Source organism: Filicampus tigris, chromosome 14 (genome assembly GCF_054856515.1).
Source record: "Filicampus tigris isolate MCC_2025a chromosome 14, RoL_Ftig_1.0, whole genome shotgun sequence".
Taxonomy (NCBI): domain Eukaryota; kingdom Metazoa; phylum Chordata; class Actinopteri; order Syngnathiformes; family Syngnathidae; genus Filicampus; species Filicampus tigris.
The window spans coordinates 10,043,054-10,069,660 of record NC_141230.1 but is presented as its reverse complement, the minus strand read 5'-3'; positions in this window follow the sequence as shown (position 1 = coordinate 10,069,660).

Sequence of the window (26,607 nt, the reverse complement as noted above, 5' to 3'; positions counted from 1 at the left end):
GAGAGATACCAGCCAAACTGATGCAAATACACACATCTTTGGTTTAAAAACAAAAACAAAATCTCCCTAAGAAGCTTGCAAAACTACAGAGTGAGCATTAGGTTTATACAGAAACATCCCTGCCTAAAAGGACTATCAGAATATAACTTTGTTCATACACACAGGTTTTAGGGAAAAAAAAACAACATGCAACCAAAATAGACTATGGTAGAAAAGTTGTATAAAACCACACATCTTTTGGTAAGAAAATCCAAATTTTTCCACTGTGGGCTTTTGGAGAAGTTGAATACAAAACAATAAATAGGAATAAGAATAGGAGTTTTGCAAACACTCACCTTTTTAGATTTAAAAGTGCTGCCTGAACGGGCTGCTGTAGGAATTTAAAATTAAAAAAAGCACAAATATATGCAAAGTTTGTGTGGAATTTCATAGCTTTGGTTTGAAAAAAAAAAAAAAAACCTGCCTGGTTGCCTCTAGAAATGGAAAACAAAACAGTTGTTGTAAGCTAGGCGTTTTATGAAATGAATGAACTAAAATTCATTTTTAAATTCCTGCCTGAACAGGCTTGGTGTAGGAATGGAAAACAAGAGATGGAACGTTGGTGCAAAACCACACCTCTCTCAGCGAAGGAATATAATAAAACATGAGCTTCTCGAAACTGTTGCCATGGAGAGAAGCGCTTCGTGAATTTGACCCATGCTATCATGCTAGCTTTGCTCCCACAGCTGTCATTTCAAATGAGCGAGCGAGAGAGGAGGGAAAAAGTGTTTCTCAGTGAATTGATTTGTCCCTATGTTTATGAGTAGATAAGTGCACTGATGCTGAAATGGAGGGTTGTTTTCATGCGGTGACTCTTTTGTGTGTATTGTGTTTATCTAGGCCAATGTTGATGTCGGCAGTACTGTAGCTCTTTTTCTCCCAGCGGGGGTCCCTCTTTTTTTTGCGCTCCCATCCATGTGCGTCTGCAATTTGGACATGTGCGCATCCCAACCTCCGCCGCAGGTAAATGCGAATGCATGGGAGACATGTGGGAGACGCGTGATCTCGCGGTTAAGTGGCAGTGGCATAAGCACTCGACAAAAAAAAAAAAAATGGTGCACAAGTGACACATTTGCCACATTTTCATCAACATAAGGCCTTACGTTGCCAAGCTAGCGCAACAGGGGGTCAATTATGATTGCTCGTTAAGGATTATAAAGTTTAGTGGTTACATCATGTAGACCAAGGATGGAAATAAGCAGCCCAGGGCTGAAAGGAAGACTTCTTTAATTTTGCATGTGGCTTGATTGGTAGTAATTAATTAGTTTAGCTTGCATGCGTAAAAGATGAATTATACACCTCTATATCACTTTTATGGCAACATTTTCTACACATGGGTACTTCCATGATAGGTCCAACCAGACGTAAAGTGTGTAATTGACTGCTGGCCAATAGACCCACTTTGGACAATGAGGAGGACACAAAAAAAACCAATGCTATAATGCTTTGCGAGGGGTCGAACAGAAACGGTAAACAAGGTGCACACTCACTGGCATGTTTTGCCACAATTGTTACAGAAAGTGTACTTACATGAGTTTTGTCAAGCCCCCATGTGCACAGCTGCACAAGAACAGGCAGGCGCGCGCATGTGCAGTTAAAATTTCTGGGACAAGGAGTGATGTACAGTTGGAGAGACCTGCCATTTTACCGTACTTTACCGTCTGTAAAGTACAGATGTCTTAGCTCTCAGTGAGTAAAAAGAATACATGACTGACTACTGTTGAATGTCTAACGGTGTTGCTGCACCATTTGTGTTCACATATCTGTTGTCTTGAAGGTTTTACTGTACAGTATAGTATTGTTTTTTTTTGTAGTGTGACAGTAAACATCAAATGGGAGTGGAAATAAATAGCTTGAAGCCTCCCTTTTTTTAAGGTATTGTTCACTTCTTGCCAAAGTGCTGCTGCAAATTATTTTGAGGATTCATCATGAAAAAGGCCCATTCATTGCTGCACACAGCTTTAATCGGAATTGTAACATTTGCAGTACAACACAGACCGGTGGAAATTAGATGAAGTGAGGTTCTCCAGGCCAGTGAAGTTCACCTCAATACATCTGTATATTATAGACATTGGGAGTGGGTGTTTTTAGCTACCAAATGTTAGGGACTGTAAATATTGTAGTTTTCAAATAAATACATACATAATGACTTTATCCCTCTTAACATTCAGACTTTTTTCCTTTTCATTGGAACCATAATACTCCTTTGTGCAATGCTACTACTAAATGCTTTTTTTTTCTTAATTAATATTGTGGTAAAAACAGCATTTTTCAGCAAAAGTGAAAATATATCAAGATGTATCTTAAACCTTCTGAATATGACTCATTGCTCATTTCCAGGTAAACAGTGAAAAGTGTACCTTGCATGCTTTATTGTAATTTTCAGTGAGGCTTTTGCACCTCTCACCAGGTATTTTGGCACATTCTTCACGAGCAAACTGCTCCTGTTGTCTGCTTGCTCCAGGCGGTATGTTTCAGGTCCTTCCACATATGTTCAATAGGACAATAGGCTCAAGACACTTCAGAATAGTCCAGCATTGTGCTCTTTGTTTTTATCTGTGTGTTTCGGGGTCATTATCCTATTGCAAGAGCCATGACGTGCATCTGAGACCCAAATTTTCTGACACAGGGCAGCACATTTCTCTCTTGAATACTTTGGTAGTCTGGAATTTATTGAGGCCCTGCGCCAGATGATGCAAAACAGCCCCAGAACCCATCAGAGCCTCCATGTTTCATAGTAGGAACAATGATCCTTTCACTGAAAGCTTCTTTGTTGCATCTGTCAACATAGATCTGATGTATCTGTAATAAAGTTAAAATCGGTGGATTGATTGTGAATATTCACAGAATTTCCCAATTGGAGTTACAGTGTCCCGCCCCCACTCCCCCCCCGTCCCCTAAAATTTTAGGTTGGGTGCCCGCTGTGCACCAAGTAAAAAAAAGTTGGTCTGAAGCCTTGGACTCACTGTAAGTCATTTCAGTTAAATGTTGTGCGAATCTAATGTTCAAGTAAAGTACTGTAGACCTTTTCCACAAGTTTTCCATTCTTCAGTTACAAGTAACGTAGATCGCCTTTTAGCACAGAATTGCTGTATTGGGATATTAGTGCTATTTGAAAAATATTGCAAGTTGCTGTGCGAATCCCGCCCCCCGTGTCAACCATATGGAAGATGACTAGACGGTGAGCTGTCTGACTTTTCGGGATAATTTGTCAGGCCTGCTGCGGTGTGGGCGTGAACGTGTCAGTCACCGCTTTGACAGGGCCTCGGATTGCTTGTCACGTTGCTCGGCAGCCGCAGAAGCGGATGCGTGGACCTCGAGGGGCCAAGCGGGGGTCAAAATCTGCCCACCCCCATCGTATATGGTAGACGAGACGTCGCTCCGTTGGAGGTCAGTCGGAGGGGCTGATCCAATTCTGTGCGTTTGGGTGTCGCACAATGATGTGCTCACCGCTGTCACGTACAGGTCAGGAAAATCGGATGGAGGCTCACAACAATGTGGCGGAAGGTGAGGGGGGTTAACCTGAGAGGCTGATGGAGTGTAACCTGTGTGTGTGTGAGAGGGCATGTATGTATAATGCATGGAGACACCAAGCAAGGTTGTGTCCATCCTTTCTTCACCTGTCACAATGTACCGGACACCCAGTTGACCCTTAAAGGCCCCTTTAGGGAGGTAATGAGGGAGTGACTTTGTCCTAGCAGGCTTCCATATTCATTGTTGCCGCTCTTCTTCTACCCATTTTCACTCCCTTTATGAACCGTTACCGCGTTGTATAGTCGATTTCTCCGCTGCCTTCATCAGGGACACGTCTCACCTTGCTTCTTCGTACCAACGAGGTTTGTTTGTGTCGGATAATCTTGCGTGGCCTTGTCCTTAGTGTGCGGTGTATAATACAAACCCATTAAAAGCTATTTCTCCTGCTTTACCTTGACTCGTGGGAACAATGCGACGCACCTGAAGACGGACACGCATGAGTGTCAATGCTTTACATTCAAGAGCATAAAGTATTGCGGTCATTGGTGGCGTCCTACGGTGTTTATCGGCAAGTCGGGCAGCTGGACAAATGGATGTGAGAGAATAAGTAAAAGAAAACAGACATTGTATTATTGATCTGGTTACATATAAAGTACAATACAAATATTCAAAGATTATGCAAAATATCGCAAATTGAGCGCTTTGCCAGCGGGGTGATTTGGAATTCAACAAAGAATGCATAGAGAGATATAACAAAATACCAAAAATATGTTATAATTTAATTTAGAAAACATGAATACATAAAATGGAAAATGAAGGCCAACTCCATCATCAATGTCATGTCACTGATGTCAAGCCTGTGCGTGCGGCACACCATAAGCCGCTCTGATTGGTTGAGAGGTGTAGCTCAAGGTTATGTCTCTTCACTTTTAATGTTTACTCTTTTCTGGCCCAGAGGCTCACATATAATGTACACTAAGTGTCGTGTGTGTGCGTGTGTGTGAGTGTGCGCGCGTGTGTGTATGGGGCTGTGTTGGTGTCTTCAAGTGTCTGTATGTGAATCCAGCGGGAAGTACCATCTGTTGATGATGGCCAGGAGACCGTTGGGGCCATGCTGCCCAACCCTTGTCACTGGCAGCTGTGTGTGTTTGTGTGTCCACGTTTGTGTGTCAATTTTGGCCGAGTTGTTACAAAACACCAACGGTCGTCATTTGCCGTTCTGTTCTCCTGAGAATTGAGAAGGATTTTTTTTTTTACAAAATGTCGAACCCCGAACCTCAGAACTGTGAAGCAGATGTGCCAACCATTTTAATTGGTAAGAAGCAGACATAGAATATTTTTTGAATAATATTTTGGTGGCTATATGACATTTGGGCCATGTTTGCGGAATGTGTATTGCTGGAGAATTTTACCTTTGTAAATGTATCCCACGTTGTGAACACATAACATTCGATAGTACCTCACCTGTCATTTGAGAAACTGTCTTGTATAATAAATATAAAAATAAAAATAAAAAATACATATTTCTATTCATGATTTTTTTACAAACCCAAACAATCCTTAAAAAAAAAAAAAACCCAGATAAAAATTCAATTTTTGTTTTCAACGGGAAACGGGAGGCGAGGTGGGAGGATGGAATGGGCGAGGAAATTCCAAACAAACCGCGGAAAAAAATTCTAAATGTGAATGAATATTGAAGAAGGAAAATAACAATGTTGTTGTTTGCTTCAAACCCTTTGGTGTTGGGTTAGGGTAGTGGATCTTTTATGTGTGCAATGAAAAATGTATTATCAACAACGAAATGTACTGTATGTATTAAGAGCATGTATTTTGACCATATTTAAAATAGCATTTTTGTCATACATCTGGTTGGGATGTGCATGGTCCTATGTGGTCCGCCAATAGTACGGATAGAAAAATTGTGGTCCCTTCCAGCATTTAAGTTGCCCATCCCTGGTCTTGGTAGGTTCTGCTGTTTTGGTTGGCAACAGAGTTCAAATGATCTCAGCAATTAAATCTTCCATGTTCCATGAGTTAAGACTAACATTTATGACCTGAGATAATTATAGTTACGACTACGCATACATTTTTTTCCTTGTGGGAAAAGTGAACGTGAACTAGACCTAAATGTGTGATGCTGAATGCAGAATTTATCCTTCTCTCCTTTGCTCCAAATTTCTGCTCATCTCATCAGCTCTCCTTATGTGCAAAATCTCAGTTTGATAGCCTCACAATAATGAACACATTCAAGGCTATATTATTCAACACTTCAAATATTCATATTCATTCATTCATATCAAAAGTTTTTCATTAGTCTAAAATTATTGGTCACCAGCAAGGCTGTTTTTCCACACGGCCGCATCTGTTGAAGGACAGATGCCATCCAATAGACATCCAATAAGAACCATTTTGGAAATGGAATAACATATCTGTACATTCACAAGTTTTCATTTTTTTTAGATGATCATAAACAGCGCTAAATATTGTGCATTGCGGACTAATGACATAACAGTAATATATACTGTATATATATATATATATATATAAAAAAAAATCACATTACATTTTCTCTTTTCTCTTCTGACTCTTAAGCGCCCCCACCCTCCACTGCCGTAGCTCCTGCTCCCGCTCCCCTTTTCTAATCCCAAGGGCAAGCCAGTGGCTGACAGCTTTGTTTGTGTTCTCCACTAAGTGATTTTTAATCAACTTGTCCTCCCGAGGGCCTGAGCGTTTAAAGACAACCAGGCCTGCTTGGACGACTCAGCGCAACACCGGACAGCCTGGGGAGTCATATTTATTCATTATTTACTTAAACATCTTTTGAAAAATGATCCATCAAACGATCAAAATAATCACACGGGCCCCAGTGGGTCCTGAAACCAACGTGGTCGCCACATAGTTCGGGTGTTGGTATTTATCTAAACACTCGGATGTCATTCAATAATGGTTGGCACACATATGACACTATTAATTGTCAATTTCATTTATCATTTATCACGCTAATCGCGAGCATAAATCGTCAGCAAGCTAGTTCTCGCGAGAATTGAGTAGGATTTAGTGCAAAACACAATATGCTTGAATGAGATGTTTACTGAAAAAGCTGGATTTTATGTCATTTAATTATATTTGTGTGCATTTAATTACAGTTTTATATAATTAATGTTAATACCATTTTTTAAATTGCCTTTTCCATACAAAGTACAACATTTTCAGTTCACCAGCATTTAGCTAACTGTTGCGGTTGATAGCAGGCAGGGCCTTGCTATCTTTAGCATGAGACTCGGCATTGGTCTAGTGTTTTATTGTTAAATGTTTATGCTATTAATTTATTGTTTATTGTCTTTGTTTTTATATGTCTTATTTTTTCACTTTATGTACGACACTTTGTATGTAGCTGTGGTTGTTGCAAAGTGCTCAATAAATCAAGTTGAGTTGAGTATAATGGACCGCGACAATAAAGTAGAGTGAAACTGCAGCATTATATTTATGAGTTATCGATTTGAAATAAAAACAAACATTTAAAATGGTCACATAGTGCGGCCGGTACCAACTATCAAGTAATCATCATGTATTGTTCTTGCTGAAATTCACAGGATTTAGTATAAAACCGCATTTTGCACTGTAATTAGTAGAAATACTACCCAAATTGTAACTGCTCTTTTTTTTTTTCAAAAGCCTTTTTTATTTGTCAAATCATAGTCTCTTTAATTGTGTTAGTGTTAACATTACTTTGGCCGTTTATGGTGCATATTAGGCATATATTAAGACAAGATGATACCCCTTTATTGATCCCCAGAGGACAACGTTACAGCGGTACAGCAGCACAGCACACTGTGCACATTGTAAAAGAAAATACGTAGACTAAAAATATGGAGTAAAAAAACAACTTGAACTCATGCCACTTGAATCGATCAAGCGAGATGTTTTTAGTATAGCAGAAGATAAAAAGCACCAAAATGATTAGCCCTAACTAGTGTAATCACCAGTAAAGGTAAGTGGAATAGATGAAATTGAGTAATTTTGAAATGAAATGACACGGTTCAAATGTTGGTACTGCGGTGTAATTTTAGATATAGAGGACCAGGTCAATTATAGGCCAGAATGTAACTAGAAACAAGAAACATCGTCAATAAGTGACTATCTTGGTGGTGTGCTTAGCTTTTACTTAAAAGTTATGTTTTGTTTTTTATTTTTGTCTTTGTCCTTGCCAAGAAGCATGTCTTTCAATATGTATTGATGTGGAATAAAAGAAAAACCATATTTAAGTGTCTCAATGAAGGGGAGGGAGTTCACTGCTGACCCGAGATGAACGCCGAATGCTTTCGGGGTCAGGGACAACATAAGTATGCTCTGTTTGTCTCACTTTTACCTCTTTCAACAAGAACATTGATAAAGTTGAGTGGTATTTTACAGAGTTTAATATTTTTTTTCACTTCTTTGAAGGACTTCACTTTTCTTTGGAGGACAATGTAGTGACTAAAAGAGCTTGTTTCTCAAACTCTTTTCTGAGCTTTAGTTTTACCACCTTTGCCGCCTATGGGCAGAGTAGAGCAATAATGATGACAACTTTAGTTTGTTCGAGAGTAATTGGAGTAGGCCTACAAGTACAGTGCTGAACAAATTGTATCGAAGCAGCAGTCAACATAAGGTTTATTTAACACAGCTTCCCTAAATGAACAGAATTGACAAAATGATCTGTGTTTTTGTAGTGATTAATACGCCAGATTGTAGAAGCTTAAGGCAATGAGCATTTTTATTGCTAACAAATGATCCTTCATTCATTATTCATTCATTATTCATGAACCATGAAATTAGTTTAAAAATACTAAAACACAGCATTTATTGATTAAGATGTCAATACATACTTATTTAATTACATTTCTGAACGAGGAAAGTAGGTTTAATGACTGTTTTGCTTGATCCATTTGTGAGGATTATAAAAAGGGTGACAGGCATATCGAGCATTTAAGAGTGTTTATAAATGTATTCTCAAGCTATCAGTCAGAATCGCGCTCCCCTGAAAAAAAGGCAAGTGGCGGACGATGGAAAGGTCACTAGTTAATTTGACCCATTTTTATGGGATGTTTTTGCAGAAAACAACCCCAAAAATTGGTAGTTTTGTTCAAAGCAATGCAAGAAGGTGGGTCAAATTGACCCAATTAGTGGAACTGTTTTTAGGGTGTGTGAGCTGTCACACAATATTGCAATAAATATCATACTGTGACATCAATACCGTAATAAAACCAAACATGAGCTCTTGATATTGTTACAGCAGGTTTGTCTGATGAAAATGTAATTTTGGCCCATGACAGGGTTGTGAGGAAAATGTTCTGCTTTCCACGAAATGAGCAATACGGTGTGTGTGGAGGGCTCGTTTGAACGTGGTGATGGAACGGATTACATTCGACAATCACGGTGGCAATTAAGTGTATTTGTCAAAATTGTGGCTCTTTGCCTTTGAATGGTCGGCCACCCCTGCACTCGAGTTAGCTAGCCGCTGACTCGCTAGCTGCTATTGTTACTTGTTTTGGAAGCTCAAGTTTTCGACAGTTATACCTGGAGCCCTGCTCCAAATAACTCTAAATATGACACAAAACTACCAAGCCAAAACATTTTAATATCATTTACAACCCATCCTACAATCTACTAAGCGCACATATACATACACATGCGGAGTAGACAGTCTGTAACTTTCACTAACAACCCAGGCTGAACTTAACTCCTTTCCAACATACAAAGCTTTTCCTCCCAGTTGAGATGTATCACCACTTCAGCGTAGGAATGGGCATCCTTTGAATTTGGACGATTCCGGTTCAGCTTCTGATTTTTTTATTTGATTCCGTTTCTTAACAATTCTCGATTCCGATTCTTAACAAAAAAACAAAAATAGGAGTTATTTTGGGGCAAATCGTATGAACTTCTCTGTTCTTTAATTGCAACTTTTTACTATTTGTGAACTTTCTGAGTTACTGAAAGTGCTATTTTTCTATTTTTTTGCATTACTTTTCACAAGAGATTTATTTTTGAGAACCTCAAGAAAATAATATAATGCAGCAGTTGCTTAAAGCTTGCTACCGAACGCCGATTGATGGGCTAACCTAATGTTGTTTCTTTAGAAAGAAGTGAAGTAGAAGTTGGTCAAATTTTGTAGATGGAAACAAAAAACAAAAGCCTGTTTAAAATGATAGTCGGACTGGCCTAAAGGCGACTATCAATTTTTGTAAAATGCCCAGCTCTGTTATTGATGCCCAACCTTACTTCAGCGTAGTTACACCAAACTGTGTTTGTTTCCTATTTAGACAGGGCTTTGGTAGCATTTTTGGCACTTACCATAATGGCATTTCAGAAATAGAGTTTGTCAAATAGCTGGGAATAGATTCTCCAGAAAAAAAACAACGTTAATTTGTGAATAGTGAGCAGCAAATATGCGGGTGATTACTGTACAGTAACTTATCACTCCCTCCTCATTTGTCAGTGAAGCGAAATTGTTTTTTTTTAACTCATTGTAACAATGCTTATGATGGGGACGGACTGTTGATTGATTTCAATTACAGCTTACATATAATATATATATATAAAATGCAAGATACTAAATACTTTATGAATTATGATGGATCGTCGTCTGGTAGAGATGTTAAGCCAGTCGTGCTCCTTATAATGGGGTGGGATTAGTCTACAGATGGTGTGTATTATTAAATCCCAGACAGAGTGCCAGCGTCTACTCAACCTTATCAAAAAAATCCAGTGTGAATACAGGTAGAACAAAGACATGTCACTTAATGTAAGACGCACACGTGATGACTGGATTAGTCTATTTTTTGCTTTATGATTAGCAGCGAGTCACAACATTATCAGGAAGCCAAGTGAAGGGACCACGGCCTGAAGTCTGTATGCATTCATGTACTTGTATTTATTTATCTGCCGTTGTCTCAATCCTGAGCAAGTCAAGGTCTCTGGCTTTTCGAGAAATGGTCACGTTGGCAGACAGTCTTGGTGCATTCCCATTGTTAAACAACCTTCAGGGTGAATGGCTACCGCTACCTAATATTACCCATCAGGCTGTTCACCACACACACTGAAGTAATGGATGAGACATGACAGATAGAAAGAGAGAGATCTCCCATGTCCTCACTGTCACTCCTTGTTAAAGACAAATCAGACGGGTCTAGGTTTGCAAAGGGGTGGAATATTTCAGATGAATTTCCAGAGGAATTTAAGATGGGGAGTTTTGGAAATATTCCAAATTCAATGGAAATTATAGCAAAGAAAAGACTTGTTCATTGTTTTCCAAGTGGAGTTGCCACAATGCAGTGCTTGTATCTCAAGTTTTCACTCAAAGCAAAGCAAAAGGATCAGCTGGACATCGGCTCGTATCTTGAACAGTTCATAAATCAGGTCACTCGTATATCAAGGCACAATCTAGGTAAAATTGTGTCTAGTTGCGAGTGGTGCCCAATACGTCTGTTTTACTCATTTGCTCGTGCTATTAGCAATATTAGCGTTACGCGATGGAGATGCTAGCTTGTGCATGTCTTGTTTTATGTTAATCAAGTCAGCCAATCTAACACACGGCGTGCTGCCAACTGTACTGCGTTATTAAACTTCTCTATATCAACTACTGCATCTCACATAGAAGAACCGAACATATCACTCACCCGCAATATGAGCCAATCACATTCGTGTGCACTTCAGGGAACACTTGGAAAACATAAACTCAAAGAATATTACAGTGCATTAGAGAGCAATATTTGCGTTACGCGAAGGAGACAAGTTGCCATCACCTTTGCAGCAGCCCGGTCCAAATCGGCCCTCAGCCCGGTAACGTGGCAAAGTGACTTTCATAAGGGTACATCGAGAATGCTCCGCCCCCTCTGTGCTGATACCTGCGCGCCGCCACTGGGCGGGCGTTCGCATAATGTTCAACAGGAGTGAGGGCAAGAAAAACAAAATAGTGGAGTGTAGCAACATGCTAAACACGCATGTTTACTTTATGCTCATTTCCGTGTTGAGGAATAGGTGCTGTGCAGTGGAAATAGAGTACACTGTAAATGTTTTGGAGGACACTCTGGAGGCTAGGGGAGATCATTCTTATAAACATTACGTTATAAAATATTTACATTGTTTTTTTGCATGATTGTAGGAGAACATGTGAATGTCATTTTGTTATAACCCACAAAGTTTTTGTTGGCCAGCCACCCTTGTTAGTGACTTGTTGTGTTTCTCAAATTTGGGTGCGATAGAAGTGAGAGTAGCCATTTTTCATGGGAGGCATCTGCTGACTGTGGCACGGGATAAAGTGAACGCATTCAGCATCTTGCGCACACAAACATACTTGCTCGCGCTCATTTGTCCGGCTGCTTGCTGTACTATGTACCAAGCTTCGGCTGTCTCTGGCTCTTCCGCAAGCAGCTGCGGAGGCGCGGAGATAACTCTTAACTTTGTTTTGACACTTTTGATTAAGGACCATTGAAGGAACACCTGTATGGCGGGCGAGAACAATGCAGCGAGCCCATAGAGAGATTGATTTTGTGCATTAGAGAAGCAGCCTTTGTCTAAAGCCACGACGCCCTTTGTTATGCTAACCAGCCGTGGAAGATTTCCAATTCAATTTCACCTGAACGCTGGTCAGCCGCGCGCTCCATTGTATGGCGTCCCCCGGGCCCGGTACCCCACCTCCACCAAACCCCCCGCCCAACGCCGCCGCTCCCCTGTCGTCTCTCAAACTGCAATTCAGCTACAGAGAGGTGTATGTGTGTGTGCGTGGCCTAGATTGACAGGCAACCGGATACCGTTGCCACAACATCCGCGGCATCCCGTCCTCGTGTGCGCAGCGGGCCACAGAGAGGATGGCGGCGAAATGAAATGAGATGATATTAATTATCCTAATCCTGATAGTCCTCTCTGGAGCCCCCCTGCCTGGCATCTCAGGAGAGGACCCTGGACGGTCAGACAGAAAGAATGTCAGAGAAGTGAGAGGAAAGCCAATAAATTCATTGGAGAATTTAACAAAAACGCTGCTTATACCGAATAAAGTGGATCTATTGTTTGGCCTTTCACATTTGCTTTGATTGGCCTTCCATTCCCAGTATACCACTTTACTCCCACTGGAAAAATGAGCTCTTCTTCTAGACATATTTTGCTATCTCAATTTACTAAACTTTTGAAATGAATGTCACGTCTTGGTCTTCTTACCCTGCCCTGAGCACTAGTGAAGGGAGCATTATGAAAATTTCAAGGTATAATCACAAAAGCATGCACCGAAAGTTTTTGGAGGTATAAAAACTAAAATATCTTCAATGCTGTGCATCTTTTTACTGATAAGGAACTGTAAACAACAGCAACCAAAATGAATTTTTTTGCATATTACACCCGATGAAAGTGACTTATAATGACAACATATGTATGTAATATGTATTTGACAAGAACATTTTAGTGAGTGGTACAATTGGTAGTGATCACAGAGATAACTTGTATTCATGTATTCTGCATTATGTCAGTGTGAAGTTATTTCATATTTATGATGGTCCTGGTATACGACATGAAGAATGTGTCGTCGTACAGCGCACTGTGTTGCTGCAGTACTTCGTAATTTTTCATTTGATTGAATTATACCCTCGACGTGTTTTTCCATATCGTCGCTGTCCTGTGAAAAACACCTATGTCCAATTGTGTAATTAAAAACAGAAAAAATCACATTAAGGCGATGTCTGTAACGCGGAAAACCCTATTCACGTGAAAATAAAAAATAAATACATTAAAAAAATGGACATAAGTGTTTTTCACAGGACAGCGACGATATATTTACTGGAAATATAACTTAACAATAGCATTGGCATGGGTTAATCATAGACGATAAATATTGACATTGGCCGTACAGATTCGCGATGTACGGCGTACGTGTTTGAAAAGGTGTTTCCACCTGTACAAATTATGCTGAAAGCGTACAACTGGACAGGTTACGCATACATTTGCAGCCTGGCACATGTCATTTTAGTGACTCAGAAGGCTAATAAAGCAAGTGGCGGAAGACTTTGTGTGAATTATATTTCATGCTATAAATTATGTTCTGGACCTTGGCTCGAAAACATTTTCCATGTGCCTGAAACTTTTAATTGAGAACTCTGTCGTCAGAACATAATACGATGATAAACTGTAAGAAATGTCTAGCTCAACTCAAGCCCAATTAATATTTTGTAGGATTTCCATTACATTTTGCAGTTTCGGCCGAGTGCTATATTGAAGGTGAGCTTAAACTATACAAGTCCTTGTAATTCCTTCATTTAAATCAGAAAGGGTTTCAAAGTATTCGGCCCACGTCTATACGATCTCTTAAAAAAATCTGATAAAACTAAAGGAGGAGCTCTTTTTAATTGAATATCTCTCCCGAATAGCGGCCGATAATTGAACCAGAGGGGCAAATGCTGGCAACATGAATGGTCCAGCATTACACAGAGATTTGCATTAAGATCAACTTTGCATGCGGGCGTCGTTACGCAATCGCCTTCTGCTGCGCATTAAGGAAAAAAAACGTATTAACTTCCTCATTATGTCGATGCTCTCCTAATATTCAGTGTTATCCATTTGATGACACGATTCTTCGTTGGTAAACAACAGAAAAACTCCAGTGGCTTATTGCTTGCTTTATTCCTCCCTCGCAGCGTACACTGTAGATCTCAGTGTCCTTGTCGTCGTGTTTAGCATTAATTGGTTTGTCATTTAGCAGTGTGTTGGTAAGGTTGTTTTGCTTCGCTATCATTCTTTGTGCTGTAATGCGGCACATCGGCAGAAAGTCCTAATCCTGGCCTCAAGTGCAGGGTGCAGTATATTTAGAGTACGCTCGATTGTGCGGCTTATTATTGAATTTGAGCGACGATCACGCTCATTTGATCCGTGAATCAATCATTTGTGCTGCGCTCAGGGGGGTTTTGGTTTGGGGGCAGGAACTAGTGGTGTAGAAATTGTTTCATGCATTTCTTGTGCTTTAATGGTCTTCTCTGATGAGACCACAGTAGGGACTGAAAACTGACACCCAAAACCTCCCCCAGACCTAAAATCCCATCACCACCTACTACATACTAAAGCCCCCTTTGCCCTGCATGAACAAGCCAGCATTTCCTCATATCCATGTTCTTTCTCACTGCCTGTCAAAACTTTCATTTTCTCAAATTTCCCCCTGTGTATATAAAGTTTTTGTTAGACCTGTATTAGAGTATGCAAGGGAGGTTTGGCCCCGTTATTTAAAACAAGACATTGAATTGTATCAGGAACGTTTAGCAAACCTTAATCTTCAGTCTCCCACTCATCGTCGTGTTATGTTTGATCTGATTATGGTGTACAAGATTATTAACGGCGTAGTGGACATGAACTTTCATTCATTTTTTTGAGTATTCACTGTCGGATCGTAAAGGGGTCATAATTTGCAATTTAAGGTTAAATGTTCTAAATTAGAAAATATTTTTTTTAGTAACAGGGTAGTGCCATTATGGAATAATCTTAGTGGTGATGTTTTTAATCCTCCCCACGTTGGTGATTTTTCGAAGACGCGTGGCTCAGCTATCATTTGATTAATTATGGGGTTGAGGTTAGGAGGCCGGACAACGGCCCAACTCGGTCAATGAAAGTGTTTTGTTTTTTTGTTTTCTATGTATAGATGTGATTTTGTTGATGATATTGGTTGTTTGTAGTGTTTTGTTGACTGGCTAACTATAAATCAAATCAAATCATCACAGGTAGCATCGCACAGACAATAATGCCGTGAACAGTGACCTAATGGCGGTATATTCCGCTCGTCATAGCAGAGTGGAAGAATACGTGCCGACTGAGAGAAAGGAGCCCCTTTCACATTTCCTGTAAAAGCTCACATTCTTTCTTGCCTGTGTCGCTCACACAGAAGAGGGGGACAACATCATTAGACAAATTTTCCATCTTCAAGCCAGTGACGGTACAGTTGACCGTGCGGAAAGGCGGGACAGAAATACACAGAGTGGAAGAATACATACAATGGAGGGACAAAGTTCCATTAAACCACCTTCAGAGGTACTTTCAGAGTACCTGCCTGTGTGTAAGGGAGTCTCACAATATCAGGGCTGAAGTGGAAAGTTTTGTTGAAAGCAATTGTTTGTAAAAAGAATTCGCTTATTCACCAATTCGCTTCAGTTGAAATTTTCCAGCTCCAGGCACAAATTCATGTGAGACTGCGATGCGACAGCTCACCGGTCTCGAGAATATACTGCGTCGCACGCAGCGTCCCAATAGTATCCATCTGCAGCTTGCAGAAGATTGGAGGAGGATTATGAGCACCTGGAATTTTTTCACTTTCAAAACCAGGATCAGACAAAAAAGAGCAGACTTGGAGAATAGTGAGTGAGGAAGTTGGCGTGTATGCTAAGAATATTTATATTACTTTACAGCTGTCAGTTGAACTGTAATATGAACCAAGTGATAGCATTAGCCAAAGTTTTCGCACAACCACTGACCACCGGCGATACAAAACCACTGATTGTCTGACTGGATTGTCTGATTGAGTAGCAATGTTCAAATTTTTTTAGCTGTCAGAGGAGAGTGTGGAGTTTGTGTACTCAAGTCCCATGAAGGTAGGTGAAAGTTTGCTTGGCGTCCGTTGTAAACGCAGCTGACACCTGACATTCACTTTTTCTGTCCTGTTGTGTTGAAAACAATCGGAGCTATCTCACCAGATGATGATGTACATTTTATCTGATTGTGAGATGCCACATTGCTGTGTGAAAGCAAACAGTTTAATCAATAACGTGCTCTGTTGGCTTTTAACCATAAGGTAAATCATTTCAGATCCTAAGTCTTCGATTGATGATGGTTCTCAGTTTGAAAAAAGGTGATTGTCGTTGTGCAATTTAAAAACGTAAAGCCCTGATGTTCGTAGGGAATAGGGACCAAGCTTGTCACAAACAGCAAATGCTCAAATAATTGACCCCCCTTTTCTGACTATTGCCGATATCAAATCGTTTTAACCGTAAATACACCACAAACTATAATTTTTCAATAATGATTTCAAACCCATCTTACAACATTACCCTTAAAAAAAATGAGTGACTCACAGATGACTTGATTTTAAAAGAAGGACTCTCCTTCGCAACTCATAAAAATTCAATAGTCAAGCAATTTCGAGACCTCTGCCGTTTTTTTAGTTTGAGCTTTTTAGCCACTCAGCAGAGCAAAAACATGCACATACAAAAGACTCCGCAACTACCAATAACAACCTTGATTAAACTTAGCTACACACCAACATCTTATCAGTGTATCACTCCACAATACTTTCTCGACGTCAATTACTACTTTCCTATTTACTAAGGCTATGGTGCGGTACAAAAAAAAGCACAAAAATATACCATGTTCTTTGGCAAATAGTTGACGCAAATAAGTACATTTGTGATTAATGAAGCGCAAACAGCCGGGGTTTTGCTGTACATCCAAATTTCGAGTTTTTTTTCCACACAACACTCAATATTGTGATGCTTTTCATTGGACAGCGACGATATCATCCCCCTCTGTAGCCCATTACCCCCCCCCCCCTACACACTCTCAATAGGCTTGCGAAGTGTGAAGTACATTTTTGTTCTCATGTTTTTATACCAATTTTAATTCCACAGCTGCATATCTGAGAAGCAGGATTTTCTTGGTTGGCTTCCCAAAACATTTCCTTTCTCTCCATGGTAGCACTCCAGCACCTCGCAACCCCCCCCTTATATCCTCCCTCACCCATTCCATTGCCTTCTCCTTACCCCTGCAATCCCTAACCTCTATCCCGCCTCTCTACCCCATCACTGCCACCCTTCCCTTCCGTTGCCGGGGGGGCTGATTATTTTCATGGATACGCTGCCATCCGCTGCCAGATCTTACCAGCCCGAGCCTCTTCTCTGCGAACCGCCCCTCCCCGCCTTCCCCGCCTCCACATCGCCGCATCCCTCCGCTTAGAATAACCAATCTGATGATGTGACAGTTTCTTTCTCCCCGTAGAAAATCTGCCGCTAACCCTTTTTCACTCTCCCTCTCGTGTTTTTTTTTTTCCAGGATTCCAGCGTTGTTTGACATGTTATGGAAGGGTTTCAGCTTGCCACCTCCGCAATCCTCATTCTATCCTAGGGAAGCGGTTTGGCATGGGAATTTTTAATACTTGGCAGAGGGCGCTGAAGGAGGTGGTGATGGAGGGATGGCGACTGGGGGATGATTTTAAATTATTTTTGTCAAAACACACTCCCTGTCTGTTGAGCTGTTCTAGTTGTAGCATCAACTTTGATGTATTTCAACATGTTTTTAAAAAAAACAAAAAACGCTAAATTACGCCAAAGCAAAGGATGCGGGTCTATGTGCTTGACATGTAACAAAGGTGGCTATTTGGTCGTTGCATGGGGTGGGTTGCCATGGCTCTCACAAGAAAGAGGAATTAAGTTTGAGTTAGTGACATGAAGTCTTGCATTGTTGGACTAAGTGTCCAATTTTGTGCTCTATGTTTTTGTGTTAACCTCTACGGTACCGGTCACAAGTTTTGGACACACTTTCTAGTGCTAATAAAAGTAAAGATGTACAAACCGTTAATTGGTAATCTTCCTTAAAAGGATCCATGTCTGAGCCATAGCAAGTTACCTGAATGCTGACATACAATGTGAAACTCCATAGGCCCACGGCCTAACAATGTATTGTTGTTACCCTTCAAATAACGGGGATATGTGAACACAAAAAGTGCAGCAAAACATGTAGACAGACCATATGCCATTACTCGCTGGAATATATTCTTTAGCCTCTGCTAAGAACACTAATATTACTGCCGTATTGTAAAGCCGAGAGAGGAGATGAGCCCCCAGTACAGTATCCGTATATGTGGCTTATAGTGCCCCCAGGTGGACACTGTAATTATTTTAATTTCATTTTAAACTCATCTATCATTTTACATGAATTGTAACATACTAGTAATATTTAGCTGTATTCCTCACTATTGAATTTTTTAAAAAGCCATACCGAGCCCAGATTACGATCTGAAGTTTCCGGTTTTTTTTTACCAGCTGCTGTAACATGTCTGAATGTAGCCACTTGAGAGGAATCAGTTGGAGCTGTCACTCGTGTAGTGTACATCCAGTTGCATGCGGCCTGATGCCAATCACACATCATCTCTTCATTCAGCCATTTGTATTTTTATTTCACTTTGCCCAGCGGCGTGACGGTGGTCATTAAGTCGTCCATTGTCATCACCCGTCATCAGCATCATTGTCGCGCAATCATACAGTTGGGATTTGCCAATTAGGATTCGCTGCTGTTTGGTTTGGATCTCGGAGTCTTGGAGGAGGTTAATCAACGCTCTCTTGTTCCATTGTCTCTCTTAATGTGTGGGCCAAAAGTGCGCGTCTGTTTTTTCATTTAATTCATTTGATATTTTCTCAGGTTTCGTAGTGAAATTTGTACCACTCTTGATGACTGGTGTCATTATGCATATACGTCATGCACTGTTCACAAATGTCTGCTTGCATTATTTATGAACGCATCCTCAAACTAATGCTAGGTTTTATGGCAACCGCATGATCTCAGTTTTCACTGTAAAGCAGGTTAACCCTTACAGAAATGTCATGTCAAATTTTGAATTGCAAATGTGAAAAATTGTGCAACTAAATGAGTGAGAACAAAAGGGACTATCCGATAAGTATTTTAGTAAATGTTTACGCACTTGGGTAACGCCACATTTGGGAACTTAAAATTTACAAATAATTGAAAAAAATTCAATCCATGGGTAAATCACTACTTGGAGGATTACATTCAAATGTTGTGTATTCTTAAATCAGCATGGAGCAAAACAATTGAAAAAGAAATCAAATATGAAAACAAAACACTTTTTTAATGTTGGTTACAAATTTGATAGATTCAACGACATTTTAAAAACTTTATGACAGAAACGTTGTTTGGCTGAACAATATTATGGTATGTTGTACTTATCTAATATCATAAACAATTTGATGAGGTGCCTGTTGAAATAAGTTGTGATCACCATATAAAGTACTCTAGCTTACTTCACAAACATCTTGTGCAAACTAACTATAGAAACCTTTAAATATTTGGTCACTTAGTTAATTTTCCCATTTCAAAGAATTCAATTCGCAGCAGTGCAGGTCCACCATTATTAAAAAAGAAACTTTTACTGCAAGGATTTTGTGACATTTTTGTACAAAACAAATGCCACAATAAGTAAAAAAAAAAAAGAATGAATAAATAATACAATTACTTGAAAGTACTATGGGCCCTATTACAGACGGACACGAATGATTTGGGTGGAAGGCAGTCTCTGAGTGCCCAGTTCACAGCAGTGATCTGTGATCATCCACCTGTGGAGGTCTGCTTGCAGTTTCTTATAAACATACCTTTCGCGCTTCGATCTTCTGCATGGACTCAGGCGAGTCAATTTCTGCCTCTCCGGACTGAATTTAAAGAAAATGTTTCCATTGGCTCTGGAAACAAGCCAGCTGTGTTCACATCCACAATGGTTCGGACGCCATTTTGTACCCGCACCCATGTTCAAAAATACCAAAAGAAAAGTACACTCGTGTGCATAGTTAGACTGCAATTTGTGCTAGACTTGTGCTGAGCATGTAAATATGGCCCTACATGTCAAAATGCTGAGTTTCCATAACAAAGTATGCATTTTCATGACTCTATGGCCATTGTGTATGTGGAACGTGTCCAGGCTGCATTTTGAGCAGGAATGACATTTCATACTGAATTCCCCTTTCTATGCACAATTTGAGTGAGATCACTTTCTTTAAGAAGTCACCCATCAATCAAACAGTAGCTTCTACCACTGTAAAGAATGTAATAACTGTCATCTTATTAGGGAAATTTAAGTGTACTTTACTACATTTACAGTTTTCAGCAGCCATAGTAATTACCGGTATATTTTTCCATTAAAAATATCATTTTAGTCAAAGAGCTTTAACATACTGGTAGTCCTCTGCAATATGGACAAAATTCCATGCTGTAGTTTCAACGGTTCATAAGGCATTACAGGGTGTACACTGTGGCCGGTATTAACATGTATGGCAGAGCAGATAGGCCCATCCGCCGTGAGCTGTAACAATGCGAGAGGCTCCCTCTCAGCATGCAGAGCAGCCATTCCCTCCTAAACTCCCCCCTAGTGTGAGGCGGAGCAGGCAGAGCTGTCATTGTTTAACGCCTCCCCTGATTAGTTTACTCTCGCCTGATTAGAAATTAATTAAAATGATGACACAGATCCCACGGTGGGGTAGTGGTGATGGTGTTGGTGGGGGTTGATGGCGGAATAAATCTAAAATAAGGGATGGACAAGGGGGGTAAGGTTTAAAAAAATAAAGTGGGGGGGGGGACTTATGATGACATCCACGGGGAAGGGAGAGCGGGGGTGACTCCAGGAGCTTTTAGATGGGGGTGTGGAGTGTGTGGCAAGCAGGGCTAAGTGTTTTGGGACTGGGGGGGGGGGGGGACAAACAGGACTTAATGAGTGACTCTTGTTGCAATCAGAACATCATTCCCTCATGCATTCTAATGAGCTGGAGACGAGATGGGCTCCGTCTCTTTAATTTATTCAATATATTTTGCGTATTCACCATGTTTATTTAATAACATGGTGGTGGTGGCGGCTTAGTGTGGGGCGAGGGGGTTATTAATCAAGAGTCTTCATCACATTATACCGCACATATTCCGGAGTGACTTTTCTCATGCCACATCTCGTCAGGACAACATCTCTTCCTTGCTTTATTGCATCCGCACACATGGAGAAGTGCAACAAATTGGAACAAAAGCTCCCGCAGTATTACACTGAGGCCCCGATAGCAATCGCACTTGTGCAAATATGAGCCTCCTAAACAAGGCTAACACGTACGTCGCCTACGCATGGATGAGCCGGTAATTCTTTCCACTAATAACACTCCCTGGAGCCCTGTTATCCCATCGCATCACATATTCTCCTCCTCCCTTCTTTCTAATATCTCACGGGTCAAGAATGCTCACGTTTAATGGTTTGGAGGCTGAAAAACAAATATTGGTGCTAGGTTTTGATGTTATTGTTTCCATCTCAATAGTGAAAATGGACATTTGTCAGATTGGAGTACCTGGATGTGCATGCAACATATTGGTGCTTTAGTTTGTTTTAATGGAACGCTAGTTCGTTTCATAGTTTGTCTGGTTGGAACAGTCGTGAACGCAACAAACCGATACATAAGACGTGAAAATGGAGGAGCATGTGAGAGTTGTTGGTCTGATGAATGGTAAATTTAAAAAAAACGCCCTGACGGCACTATTGATAAAGGCAGAGTGATATGCCTTCTTTGTAAGAAGGACTTTGCTTACCAAAGAAGGAGTTCAAGCCTACCACATAAATGCAAAGTAACCAGAGTAACCAGCCGCGACTAAAGCCGCAGTTAATGATAGCAACAAAGACACTAATGTAGCGAGCCATTGCAAAGTTCTTCGCCAAACTAAACTTTAAGTAGATTTTAAGTAAATATCGGTTCCAAGCTTCGTAAAAAATTATAGTTAAAAAATACGATGAATCGCGATCAATTATAGCAAATTTTGCAATTAATTAGTTTAAAAAATTTGCTTGACAGCACTAATATATATACATATATATGTGTGTGTGTATGTGTATATATATATATATATATATATATATATATATATATATATATATATATATATATATATGTGCGTGTGTGTGTGCCTGTGTAGGGGTGTGTGTATGTGTATGAAAGAGAGTGGCATGGGGAGGGGCGATGCAGAGCCCTGTAAGTTTCCCATAGCGATGAGGGCCCGCCGTTCTCCTGGTAACCTAATTGGCATGTGTTCCCTGGCAGGTCTTATTATGGCCTCCTCCTAATCACTGTCCCCATGCAGCCCATAACAAGAGGCAGCTACAGTGTGGCCGCCGCCGCACTGAAGGAGCTCCTCTTTTGTTGTTTTATTTCTTTCTCCTTTTCTTCCTCCTTCTCCTCCTCATCCTCCTGGACAGACAGCCTGATTATACAGTTCCAGATGTACATGTGTGCCTATGAATGTTTATTTTTTTGTTCTGACAGAGGCAGACAGACTCTCCTCTCCTTCCCGACTGTGCAGACCTTAATTGGGAAATGCTTTAAATAATTTCTAATTACAACAAGTGCGGTAATAATTGGCGGGATAATCTGCGGATTAATTAGCGGGGTTGTGTACGTGTGAGTGTGCGCGTGTTCGGTCAGCACACGTGTGGGTCAATCTCTGTGTGTGTGTTGTTGCGCGCGCATAGACACACACACCCCAGCTCCACTCCCGCCAACTCCGTACACACACATACTCACGCTGACAACACACTCGGCAAGGCCTGCTGAATGGAGGCCAGGTTGTGCAGCTTGCTAATGGAATCCTGCCCACTCGAGGAGGTCTGTCAAGGAGGGAGGCCAAGACAGAAGCAGCTTTGTTGGACAAGTTTTTCCGTGGGTGGCCCCCCCCCCCCCCCCCCTCCAACCTCCCTGAGACCTCCCTCATTTGTATTACGGCGGGGAGGCAACCCCCCCTCCTGAAAAAAACCCATCGTATTTAACAGCTAACCTCACCTCGCCCAGCCGTCCCATCCCCAGCGCACCCCTGCCATTCCCCTTCTCCCATTTTTTCTTTCTTTGGCTAAATGACACGTTTTATTTTCTTTGACCCAATGCTTTCCCAAGCCAGAATTCTGCCCCCTACCTCCCTCCCTCCCTCCCTTCCTCTCTTTTTCTACCACCTTCTCCGCTTCAGCCACGTTCACCCTCTTGTGCCCTCCTCCACCTTTCCCTCCTCCCGTCTTCCTGTCGTGGAGAGGGCGAGCTACGGCGCCCTGCCTCTTGAGTGGGGTACTTCCACCTGGTCCACCCTCTAATTACTGCACCCTTCCCACTTGGGAATACAGTAAAAAAAGGGAGTAATAGAGGAGAGAGTAGGGAAAAAAAGAACCACTTGTTGCTCCAAGCAGTGCAGTTAACACAGAATCACCACAACTTCCCCCTCATTGTAAATGTACACGTGACGAAAGTTAAAGCTTGGAATCATACTTTCTGGAAATTATTATTTTTTTCAGTTTACTATTATTCTGGTTGTGATCTTGATCACATGATCTGCAAACAGCAAAATACCTTCTCCCTCTGCCTCTGTGACAGATGGCTTTCAAGGGCGTCCAAATTGGAAGCAGGAAGCAAGTAAACAAACGAGACCCGGATCAATATGGCAGCTTAATTGAACAGTGACACAAACATGTTGCTGCCGCCTGCTAACCATCCTCTTTTTTATTCTTTTTTCAAGGCTCCACAAAGCCCGAACTCTGCGGCCACTTCATTAGGTACACCTGCTGGTCCAAAACAAGAGCTGTACAAAAAGGTTGCCTTTCCGAAGATAGAAAGCTGGATGTTGTTCCGTGAGCTATTATTTTAACAAAATGTTCATTATTGTGGTTGGTGTACAACTGCTTTGCATCGTACCAAGGGTGTTTACATTTGTCTCATGTATGTCATTTTTTTCTAGGCATTCAATTAGTAGAAACGGATAAACAGGTGAACAAAGCATTGGAAATCGCAGAAAATTGCTAACTAAACTAAAATTAGAGCCACAATGATAAGCATATACTGACTGTATCATAGCTTTTCTACATTTGATCATTTCTATATGTGTGTGTGTGTAGTGTAGCGTTGCTTTAATTAGCATCGGGCATTATTATAACTAAAATAATAGAATTGGTAATCCATCATTAGATTGCGCTAACGTATCTAATGTTGCACTCGTTGCACCAATCTTGAAGCATGACAGCTGCAGATGGAGAATTTTGGGGTCTCATCCGGGTGTGCAGCCCCAGTCTGACATTTACTGGGCCAGGACAAGGACATACCCTCTCCCGTCTCCCTCCCAGTTAATCAGACTGGTGTGAAAGGCAGGCTGATAAGGCCATTGTCTGCCTGACAATGTCCTGGTGATAGGCCCGTAGTGGCCAACTGGATGGCGCATCAAACCGTCCCGTACCCCCCCCCCTCCCCCCACCTCCAGCCCTCATCCCCAAACACTTTTCTCAAAGCTCTCTCTCAGTGCCCCCGCTGTTGCTTTTGCCTCCCACCGCCCCCTCGCTATCCTCCCCTGACCTCGCTCCTTGCCTCCGCTCTTCTTCGGGCCTCCATTGAGCGTCCGCAGGGCCACCAGAGGGAACTCATTAGTGCGCTGCTCCCAGGTTAATTGGCTTGCCGCAAGAAAAGGAGCCGGGGCCGAGACATGAATGAGAAGAACACCCACTCTGTGTGCGGAGAAAAGGAAATCGACCCGTGCGCTTCTCACACTGGCAGCTCCTCTAAACAGTGATGCAGCTGCTGTCAGGCCAGATGTGAACCCAGACGACTGATTAACGCCGCGAGCCGCGCTAACTGCGTGTATGGAGGGGGGAGAGGCCTTGGCCCCTATTGTTGGCGCAATCTATCGTGGCACTATGTAACAAATCTGCAGGGCGCTTCGTGTGACAGGTCCATATTTTCTCGAAGAAAAGAAACACGATAACCATCAGGCTGAACTGAAAAGTGTTATCCGTAAGCTATCGCCGTGCAGATACGGACTGGAGTCATGCGCAGTGAGGCCCTCCGTATCCTCCATGAGAAACGGAGGGAAGTGACTCTTGAGGGAGCATGTTGGAGCACCGATGCTTGTGACAATGCCGGGAGGCCCGCGAGCGCTCTCCAAGTGCTGTCCAGTCTTTAATTAACCAGGCCGCTTCCTTTCGCCCCGGTCCCCCCAGCACATGGCGGCCAGCAGATGACCAGTGAAATCTTTCTGCCGCACTAGAATGTCAAGCGCCTGACCTAAGCCAAGGTCTGTCTATATGTTAGCAGGTCACTTCCTGGTCCATGCGAGATGTCCAGTTTTGATTCTGGGGTGGGGGAACAGTTATATATTGACTCAAAGGACACATAGAATATTTTGTATCATAAAATATGTTGGCTTGGAGCCCGCCTTTTGGTTTAGGGAGGATTACATTAAATCACCAAAATGACCCCCAAAAAATCATGGAGCTTTGTCTTTTTTTTTTTTTTTGTGGTTGTTGTCTCGAAGTCTACTTCCTGGTTCATGGAGGTTCACATAGGAGGACGGGCCAGTACCATTTTCCATTCCGGAGTTCCGTCATTACTTTAATATTACTTAAATGGCGTCATCATTTTATTTAGTCACCCATCTGTATGGTACAAGACCACTTCCTGGTTCATGAATGAAAACAATGACACGACTGTACCATTTTCAGTTGAAGGGTGGGGTAAAGGCTCCATGGAGACCTAACCGGCAAAAAGAAAATAAATTCATTTTTGTAAGTGAAAGTATAGTAGCACTCAGTATTTTTGTTTGTGTGTTTCTCCTTTTATGAATTAGGAGACTTGAGTCACTCGGGATATTGTTTTCTGGGACAGCAGTAACAACTTAATGTTAAAAAGGGCCAAAATCTACATTGTGGCGCATTTCCTCTGTTTGCAGACTACTTCATGGCTCATTGAGTGTATCGTCACTGGCCTGTGAAAAATCTCCAATTTTGGAAACATTTTTAATTTTCACTTTAACCCATTAAGCCCGGGAGCGCATAACCGCGTTCCTACCGCTAGAGCCGGGAGCGCTGTTGCGTCTTTCTACCTTTCAAACCGGGGGAGCGGATCCGTCACTGTTCTTTTTTAATCCAATTCTCCATCTCTTAGCCAACTTAATGCATCAGAATATACACGTGACGGTGTCGCGAGACCACGGAGGATGTCGTGGAATTTTTTCGAGATGTAGGTAGGCTAATGGCGGACGCCGTCGATCACCGGGAGCTCTGATTTAAGTAAGTAATGGCAGTGATATATAGACCTGCACGACCAGTGGAACCAGTCGAACGTGATATGAAATGGTTTGAAGACAATTACGATATTGACTTCTAAGTAAGAAAATAGAGGATGGCAATTACCACTCAATTTTCTTTTTTTTTAATGAAAATAGTGCTTCTCTTGCACTGACACGTTATTTTTACATCTTCGATTGAAACAGTAAATAATAATAAATTCTGCCTGCGTGAAAGCCACATGTCTAAGCTCTTTAATT